The 10360-nt window shown below is 36.6% G+C and overlaps 1 long non-coding RNA gene across 1 annotated transcript in view; it reads right to left on the reverse strand.

The window, feature by feature from the left end:
• Positions 1-9820, reverse strand: part of LOC107836273 (uncharacterized) — an 11911-nt gene extending 2091 nt beyond the window's left edge. Inside the window, exons 1-2 of the long non-coding RNA XR_001662155.1 lie at positions 9806-9820; positions 1859-1864 (exon numbers count right to left, since the gene is read on the reverse strand). This is a non-coding gene — a long non-coding RNA (uncharacterized LOC107836273). The remainder of the gene's footprint in view (positions 1-1858; positions 1865-9805) is intronic.
• Between the last annotated feature and the right edge of the window lie 540 nt (positions 9821-10360).

Here is a 10360-nt window from a genome sequence, read left to right on the forward strand (position 1 = left end):
GTGATAAGAATTAGTTTTTTTTTTGTTTGTTTTTTTTTTTAGATTAGTGACCAAGCTTTTCCTGCAGGCTCTGCTAGTGTGCTCAGTCACAACATCAATACCACTGCTTAGATTGTTAGGCAAATAACTTTAATGTCAAGGTTCATGTGGGTGCTGCATACTGTATCCAAGGTCACAAAAGTCACATTATTATCTCCTACTTTTAGACTCATTCCTAGTTTGTATTTCAGTCAGTTGTGAAGGGGCAGGTTAAAGCTTCGGAGCATCTTCAAATATTTGGATGTTTGATTGCCTAAATATTGGTTTTGTTTATATGTTCTTCAGAAAGGCTGAACAGCCTCAGAAAGGCAGCTAATAACTAATATTAATATTAGACAATAAAAAAAAAATCTTCAGAAATGTATATGATCTTGGCGTATAAAATATGAGATAACTCATATGTGGGTTTAACTTTTACTTTTTTTTACATTTCAAACTATTTGAAAAGTGGTTGATGTGTGCTTTGGAAAAGATAAATCCAGGATTAATCACTCAAATGTAAATGTTTACTGTATTTTTCAGTGGTTCACTTTCTTCTTTATGACATCCTCCCCATTTACCTCAGATTTGTGTAAAGGACAAACAAATTAATCTTTTTTCAATTAGCACAATCTTTCTCTGAAGAAAAAAGTCTTAATTTCCAGTATTGCACTAATTGATTTTGTAGATAATTTAGTCTTCTCCTATGACAAACAAAAGGAGCGATCGTTGACTGATCCTCTTTGCAGAATTTCCCTGTGTTAATGTGTTTTACTGTGCTATTCTATCCTCACATTTGGGATCATTATCCTGCTAAAAGTCACAGAGACAATCCATCTTCAATTTTCCACCCAATATTTAATTGAAAACTTTCAAGTTCACGATTACATGCGTTCTTAAAAGGTTCTCAGGCTATTTGAAAAGAGTAAATGGACCCACAGCATCATACATCCTGTTCTGTATTTAACGGTGACTGTGACGCTCTTTCCCACACAGTCATTGTTTGTTTCGAAACACTCCAGGAGTGTTTGACCCCAAAAGGCTCAGAGTCGGACCCTGTTCACACCTGGTGCTAACTTGCATCTTGGCAGATTCAGGTAAAAGTAGGCAGGGTGCAGGCTGACCATTCGCACCTGGTATTAAAATTCACTCTTAATGATCTGATCACATTTCTCTGCTTTACATGCAAATAAACACACACACGCTTTGTCAACAACACCTCACGCAAGTCTGCCAATGTTTTCATGAAAAACAAATACATAAATCCCACCACACCATATTATCATCCAGCTATTGACATAGTTGAGATTAATCTGAGTCACATTGATATAGGAGAACAAATAAAGCAGAACACATGACAGCTCTACACATTTTTATTCCAAACATTGTGTTGTGTAATAGGGAATAATTTAGCTATTCTCTCTTTTTTTTTTTTTTTTTTTACCACACAGTGGGAATTTAACTATAGTTACCCAAACAGCTACATTTAGCTCAGAAAAAAACAGAGCAAAGTTCATCACTTTCTTACCCAAATCTCTTTTCTGTTCTCTCTGAAGAGAATCCCAACGTGAAGATTATTAAAACTTAACATAAAAACCCAATAATTTTAGAATATTTCCTAAGATGTTTAGTCATTTTAATTTAGCTAACGGCAATGTTTGAGTTTTTAACCGCCCATCCATATAATAACGCTGCTGCATGAGAGAAGTCATACCCTGACATGCCTCTGAAACTTCCAGTTGGCTCACTGAGAGCCTCTACTGGGTGCAACAGGTAGATTTTTTTATTTTATTGTTTTTACCTCCTTACCACCTGCTCACTGTGCAAGGCAAGATAAAACATGGGTCTTCATCTGGCCTAGTAGACAGTGGATAAAAGAAATTAGATATTGTGGATTACTGATTAAATGTTACTGAGCACTGTAATTATTTTTTAAAAAGTAACTTATGGATACTGTTGAGTACGGTAAAGGATACGAGAGGCTGTGGGCCTGTTTCTCTTCCAAAGAGTACATGGCATGAAGAACCCATTGCAGTACCAGAACATTTTAAATATAAATCTGGTGAATTCTGCATGAAAACTGAAGGAAATTGTTCTTTCAGATAGATAAGGATTTTATACATTTGGTAAAAATCCACAAAGACCGGCTTACCAGATACAAAATCCACTTTCTTCCATGACTATCAGTACCAGGACCCGAATCTTGTTAAAACCCAAAGGTTGAGCTGAGGAAAGTAAATGCATCTCTTATACTGAGGTTTAGATGATCTGAAGGAATTGATCAAGGATAAATTATGACATATATTTCTCTCCGTACGCACTAACCTTGTGAAATGTTGCGCCAGATGACCAAGTTGTGTCCTATTGACCAAACTGAAATATACTCTTCATTAGGAACAATGTTCATATAAATGTGGCATCTGAGATTTTGAAAATAATCATAATTTCCTTGTGAATGTTTTAGTCAATGATATTTTATTACTTTTTAAAAGATTGCAGCAAAAGTACCCATGAGAGCAGCCATTGAGCAACTTTTGGATTTCTTCATCCCCAACATTAACCAAGATAAACACCAAATTGTATTTTTGACTTGTTAAAAACTTTGAAATAAAATTTTTTTGCCAATAAACAGTCATTGTATTATAGGTTTTTTTGTTGTTTTCAGAAACAGCCTTTAAAAGTGACATACTGAAGTTCAAACTGTGAGTCCAACAATTAGCTAAATCTAAGACAACATAGATATAGTATTGTGCCATTAATCGTGAGTCATGGTCTTTTGTCCAAGACTTAGACAAAAGACCATAACTTGGACTCTAAGTCCTCATCTACCACTGATAACTGAAGAGATCTCAAAGTTATTAAAACCCATCCCGAAGGGGGAGCACAATATCTGGACAAAATCTTTTGATTGCTGTTGAGACATTTTCTACTAAACACTACAAAAAGGTCACTGGAAGGTCAGAGGAAGAAGTCCGAGCAGCAGGAACCATCCATCGAGCACTGCTTGTTTGTTTAGTGGAGGGATGATTTGTTTGGCGAATGAACTCGGTTGATTCTGCTCCCACAGAAACTCCAGAAGCTTTGCCGTCCGGAAAAGATGAACGGCGACACAAAGCAACCCGAGCGTTACCCTTTGAACCCGGACAGCGGTCTTACGCCTGGGGTTAGCGAATACAAGGGAAGTTGTGCAGCTGAGATGGAGATGCAAGTTTGAAACAGTTTTTGGTGAAGATATAAATGTGATTACTTTTTGTTATTCTTAAGGCATTTTTTTTAAGCTTTGTGTTTTTAGAAAATTATTACGAGCAACAACAACAACTTACAGATCAGATCTGGTCTGAAACCTGCATAAGAGGCAACTTTGAAGTTTTATGTGTAACCGGTTTAAGCACAGTGCCATAGTGCTTTTAAGATTTATGTGAAAGATATTTTGATAAACAAAAATACACTAATTCTATGTGTCAATGTTCCTAATGGCCAAGGACTTTGTAATTATTAGCATTCTTTTTTTTAATGCTGTTACAAATTTTTTAATGCGATCCCAAAAATGTACGTAAATGAATGAATACATTTAAAAGTAAATCAAAATTATTAAAAAAATAAAGAGAATTGTTGTCATTCTTTTTTGGATTTCTTTTACTCATTTCACTTTTAACTTTTGACTTTTTGTTGTTTTTTTTTAACTGCTTTGTCTTGTTATTTCAATTACTGCATTTCTTTTAAGTCTAAGCAAGTTTGACCAATTTCTGTTTTATTTCTTAGCAATATAATACAGTCAAGGTCATTTATTTAAACTTTGTTTGATTTCTACAATTAAATGTAACAAGTACCAAGACAACATCTACAATAAATCACTACCATGTTCAACCCATCAACCAATTACATGCTTGTAAAGCATCATGAAAACGGCCTCTTATCATAGCACTCAGGAAGGAAAACAAGTCAAATGTCCAAATAAATGTGGCTGACAAGTCCTGATCCAACATGGGCTAAAAAAAAAAAACATTTAGAGACAAATGAACTAATACTCCAAAAGCAGCATAAAAAGCCAGATTACACTTTGCAAATCCACTGGAAGGAGCTAAATTATAGGAGGTGTGCTGTGGTCTGATGAAATTAAAATGGATGTTTTTGATTATCATGAGCACCATTAGAAGAGAAATTTGCAAGCCTGAGAACACCATCCCGACTGTGGAGGCATCATGCTGTGAAATATTTTTGCTGTTTTTGCTGGTGTGTTTCATAAAATAGACGGCATAATGAGGAAAGAACATAATTAGCAAAATCTTAAGAAGGAAGGTAAAACTTGGGCACAAATTGGTCTTCCAAATCCTCTAATGTCAGCGTCCACAGCCCACGTATCTACAGAAGTATTTTTTCACAGAAGTTGAATGAATGATCAGTGGTTTCTGAAACACACGAAACCTGAATGTGTATCATGGCACTTAAATAACCTAAATAACAGATTAAAACCAACATCTTTATTGTTGAGCTCATACGTCTATTTATTCAATAATTTAGTAGCTAAAAGGCTTTTTAGATTGAAAATGTTGGGTAAGCATGTGATGACAACAGGAAGAAACATTCATATGTTTCAAAGGGCTTCCTATGAAAACGAAGACGTTAATATCAGCAGTAGCTCTCTTACTGGTTTTGTTTCAGGGGGGAAAAAAGTAGGTGCAGACTGCTTCAGTAGCCAGAGTCCAGGGTCAAAAAATACAGATTACATGTCGTTTGTCTCTGCAGCAGCTCGTTTAATGGCCAGTTAAAATCAGAGTGACTCAGATGATCGGATCTTCAGTAGAGAAAGAACACTGAGTAATTGGCAGCAATGTCTTAGCTAGCAGCCGCCTCCGGGAAGGTGATGGTTAAGCACAGAAACGCGTCAAAAGGCAGACAGAGAACATAAACCTAAAAACCGCAAAGAGTACGTATAGTGCAAGGACCAGAGGCTGAGTAAGCAGGTACATCACAATCCTTAAAAACCCCCACAAGAGACAATTCAGGCTTTTTCCAAGTTCATGACTGTTGTTTCTGTAAGTCCTCAAGAACCTTTCAATATTACTGCAAGGATATATGGTCTGGTGTTTTAGAACCAGGATTGAATTTTATGAGCACTCTGTCTACGTCCCAAGGTTTATCCTGGCTTGCCAAAAATCTTGTTGAGCTCTTGCTCTGTGGAAAGTCTTACCAAACCTCAGCTGTCTGAACCACGTTTTTTTAGCTTGTTGGTACTTGTGAGTCACTTCGTGCTCCTACAAGCCCATCAAAGCCTGTGGGACTCCTGCAACCTCCTGACTTCCTTCCTCCATAAAAAAAAATCAGGCATAGCACTGTCAATCACCCTTGTGTGCAGGTTGCTCTCCCCACCTCCCGCTGCAGCTCTTGCTCTGTGGTACGCTACAGCATCTTCTCGTCATAAATGCTCAAGCTAGATTTTAGGTTATAATATATTTAGGAAAAATCTTCTTCTTACAGATCCCAGGTTCTCCCGGCGGACCGTGTGTAGCCACACAGAAAACAACAATGAGTGTTGACGTCACAGAATTACAGAGTTTAATCCAATCCAACGTATGAATTTACAACAGAAACTGAAGAACAACAGAGACATACATTCATTTACCTGAAACAAATGGAAAAGAAGAAGGAAAGAAAGAAAAGCAAAGGCGTCTTTGGAGAATTGCAAGAGCAAATCTAGTTTGTTCCTCACATGCACAAAGTTTTATAGTAAAGGTGTATTCTTGTCTTTTTATTTATTCAAATAAGGCGTATCTTTGCTCATCCAACCTGGAGCTGTCTCTGATCCTCTCTAAAGTTAGAAACTCCCTGCAATTTGTTTCCAAGATCAAAAGCCATTTGTCCCCTTTGTCTAAACAGAGTGGACTCTCCTGTACTGGCCTGGACTCCTGCTGTTTTATGGCTTTTCACAGATGAGTGTGAAAAGCTGGAACTTCTCCTGATTGTTTCCCAGACAGACAAAAGGCACTTTCAAAAAGATCTTAGCAGACAACCTGCTGTAACTACAGGTAACATAAAGATGAATAGGGCAGAATAAGTTATTAATCTGAAAACTATAATTAGGCTATTTCAATCAAGACATGTTAAGTTTTAAAACTAGCATATTCTAAATTTATTTTCATAACACTAGTTAGCATGGCCACAGATGATGGTGGATAAATGATTTTCCTGGAACTGTAAGTCGTTTCTCCGCCATTAGCAGCATATATATGAAGTTGAATGACAACTCTACAATGATCCTCCTGGCCTAGTTTTTATTTGTTTGTCAATAGTAGTACTGGGTGGAGGTGGAGGAGCCTGATCTTTTCACAGATTATGTCACAATATGACTGACAGTTTTAATAAAAATGTGAAAAGCATATTTTTTAATAAAAGTTAGATACTGCAGCATTAAATACAGTATTGAGCATCCCAGCCAAATTCCATGACCCTAGAATCGCTATCACTGTTTTGTGCATTTATAGCACAATATATGCACAATAGTGCAGATAGTGCATTTCTCAAAACAGTACAAACTGTAAAACATAGTTTATAACCCTAACTCTAACCCCAGCCTAAGCCTGTTTCTTGCTCAAAACAGTCAGGGTGCATGAAACAACTCGAATATAAAGCTCTCAATTATTGCTTGATTTATGATGTGAGATGACATGTTTGGTAGTTTCTCTCCCTCCACCTACCTTCCAATAAAACCAAATTACTACTGGTGTTAAATTTTATGTACAGTAGTCTCAAACATTCTGGTTTCTGCAAGATATGCAGAGAAAAAAAAATCTGCTCTAAAAGTGCCGCAGTCTGAAAGAACAGTCAGTTCACAGTGCTCCTCCAAAAGCACTTGTGCAAATTGGAGGCAGTAATCACAGTAATTGCAGCTGTCATTCAAAACAATTTATTAAGATATCACTATGTATTTCATGTTTCGACTGTGGCTATTGGATTTTCTCTATGACTTAAAGATCACAGGTACAATGCACAAACATTTTTGCACGAAAAGCATCTACATATAAATGGTCTTTTTAATTTACCAACCTATTTATAACAAACATCTGCCACATTCTTCGGGTGAAGCTGTTGTCAGCTGTAAACAACATTGCGGTACATATTGGAACTAAACTGGAACATAAAGTGTTGTAAATCATCATTGGACATCGGGATGTTCTCGTCTGTTTGGTCACAAATCGTCATCACAGCCGATATCGTCCCTGACAATATGCAGCAAGCAGAGTATTTCCTCAAGCGGTGAATCCACCCTCTGCTGTGATGTCATCACACTGCGTCCATAGCCGGTAGGCGGATTCCGGTTACATGCTGCATTTTTCACCTTCAGGCAGAGAAAGACTGTAACGTTAAAGTCCAGTGAGTTTTCACTGTAGTGTAAATGTAATAAATGATATGCTTTTGTCCCACTGTACGCAGAGTGTATGACAAGATGACAGCAGTGCAATGCAGATTTAGTGTTGAATTATTGTTCAGTATTCTCACACTTGTGTTGTAAACTGTTTTTTGTTGTTGTTTTTTTTAATAAAATACTAGCGCATGTCAGCATCTTAGGGAAGCAGGAGCCAAAAAACAAACAAACAAACAAAACAAAACAATTAATTCTGACTTCATGTGTGTTTAGCCAAACTTCAGCCCTGAGAAGAGGGACACAAGTTAGGGCAATGTGCCTGAAACGATGGAGTTATTTAGGGTGGAGGAAATAACTCCATCGAAATAAAAACCCTGATCCACAGTGTTGTTGTCTTACAGGAACTATTGGCTTGCTGATTAATTATTATTTCCCATAATTTGTAAGTTTATTTGGACTGGTCTTTACAATATGAGCAAATGATAATAGTGTGAACTTGCATGGGGGGCAGATGACGCATGTCCAGAAGGATCTGCAACTTGTTGGGAGGAGTGAGAACCTGTTACTATGATGTGCACAGATGACAAAATGTTGTGGAAGTTCAACTAAAAGTTATGAGAATTTTAATTCTGAAGCCAAAAGTCTTCCAAGTCAATCGAGAAACACTGTTGTGTTAAAAGCCAGTAGCTCATATTTCAAAGCATACCACATTATCTTTCAAACATGCAGAGTGCAGTTTAATATCACAACATATGTGGCTGCCAGTTGTGATCAGTTACCAATTATTAGGCAGCTCAGAGATGAAGCAACTATAATGCTGAAGGGTAAAGAAGTTTTGAAGCCAAAAAATATTTCAGCAATTTATCACCTTCTGTCTTAAAACCTGCAGAAACGTTTCTCTTATGTAAAACTTACTGCATATCGTAAGAAGCCATTTTGTTTCGTCAGACCGTAGCAAGTCTCTGCAAATTTAAAAGGCTATTTTCATTTTGGAGTTATGACTTCTTTCTCTCCTGTCCATTTCCGTACAGGACTCCCAGTCAGTTCAGTCAGCTTCTTCACAAGGACTTTTATTGCATGATTGAAACATTTTACACCAAAGTACTTTTATCTTCAAGAGGGAGCCTTTCTGCCTCCTGGCCAGTAACAAGACTGGACAAGTTCATGCTGCGTATGCTTACATATACTTGTTTAAACAGATGAATAGCACATACAGATATTTGGAAACTGTATGTTAAGGATGTACCAAACTTGTGGGGACCTACACTTTTCTTCCTGTCATCTTGATTTTTTTACGTTTATTTCCCATGATGTCACACAGAGAAACATTCTGTATGAAATACCAGTACCTTGATGCTCTCAGTTTAATTATTGTGAGTTTAGAGGCTTACAAAGCAGTAACCGTTATCTGAGTCCTTTGGCTGCCTGCTCAAAATGTACCATCTGAACCAAATAAAAAATGAAACAATGTATATTATCATAAAATGTGGGTTTCCATATCTACAGGGTGTAAAACACGTCTGTCCTTAAAAAATTTCGGCTCGAGGCCCAGCAAATAAACTATCAGGCAGCAAAAGTGGCCGTTATTTTTACAAGCTATAAAAGAGAAGATAAGTTTTTGTTTTACAAGGAATTATAGTCTAAAAAAATACTTGTTTTACTATTGTTTTGTTTTTATTGTCACTGTTCTCATTGTCTTTTTGTTTAATCCATAATCTTCAGTTTGCTTGAGTAGCCTAATGTGGCAAAAACAAGCCATGAGGATGCTGGGATAGATAAATAAAAATATGAACCAGCTGAAATGATATTTTAGTAAATATGCAGGAAGAACGAATAATTAAGTTATCAAAGTTATTACAAGTTATTCTGCCAGAACAAGGATAAAGATAACAGACAATTCTTAGAATAATCTGTTTAAGAACTGCAGAGATAAATGTCAAGGTTAGAAAGTTTTGCATTAAGTCAGCACATCAGGAACAAATGGAATGGATCAACAAGTACAATCTCTTCCTGGCACAAAGCCTCTGCTTTGAATCACAGGAGTTCAAGACTTTCTTTGTCCAGTTTCTAGATTCTAGATATTCTCCTGGATCTCCAGCTTCACATTCCTGAAATATTAATGTTAGGATAACAAGTATTCCCCGCCACCCCATCTCATCCGGGGACCGTTCAGAAAGCCAGCAGCAATCCCCTGTGGTGAGACCGCTGACATTTTAAAATTTGTGGGCACAGAGCTGTACTTTGTTCTCACTGTTAATCACATGCTGCTTAGCAGACTGATGATTCACATTACATACAAACAACTGATTAAAAACACTTAAGGCATTTTCTGTTGCTCTGCTTGGGACCCAATCAGCAATTTCTTGACCACAAAATTTACTGTACAGCAGGATTGTTAGCACCTTGGTGTAAAAACCATTAAACACCTTCATCATTTGTAGCTGTAGTAGCATTTTGTCTCACTGTCTTCCCTGCCACCTCCTCTTTATTTTTACGTTTAGAAAGATAATTCCTTAAACTTTCAATGGGGGAAAAAAATCCTATGTTAGCAAATAATTAACACAATCACCGGTGTGACAATTATTGGCTTCTTGGCTGTAAAAAAACAAAAACAAAAACACTATTTTTTGTATTTGAAAGCTTTTAGTCTTCTCTTGACTGTCACCGAACAATGTTGATTAACTTGTTAAACAATTTGTATTAATTTCACCACATTTTTGGATCTTTATCATTATCATGAAGCACAATGAGCAATGATGGCCAAGTTACATCACTGTGCTTCTCTGCAATAATAATAACAACAGAGAACTGAAAGGAATATGACAAAACTTACGCAATATAAATAGGTCACCAAATAATTATTAAAATACAAAGGAAAACCAAAATCCAAACACTCCAGGATTGTGAGTTACAAGCTATGATAACGTAACACAAAGTCTATGAATTTGCAAATGCTTTGTTCATTTAATAAAAAAAATA

Source organism: Poecilia formosa, unplaced genomic scaffold, assembly GCF_000485575.1.
Source record: "Poecilia formosa unplaced genomic scaffold, Poecilia_formosa-5.1.2 Scaffold2, whole genome shotgun sequence".
Classification (NCBI taxonomy): Eukaryota; Metazoa; Chordata; class Actinopteri; order Cyprinodontiformes; family Poeciliidae; genus Poecilia; species Poecilia formosa.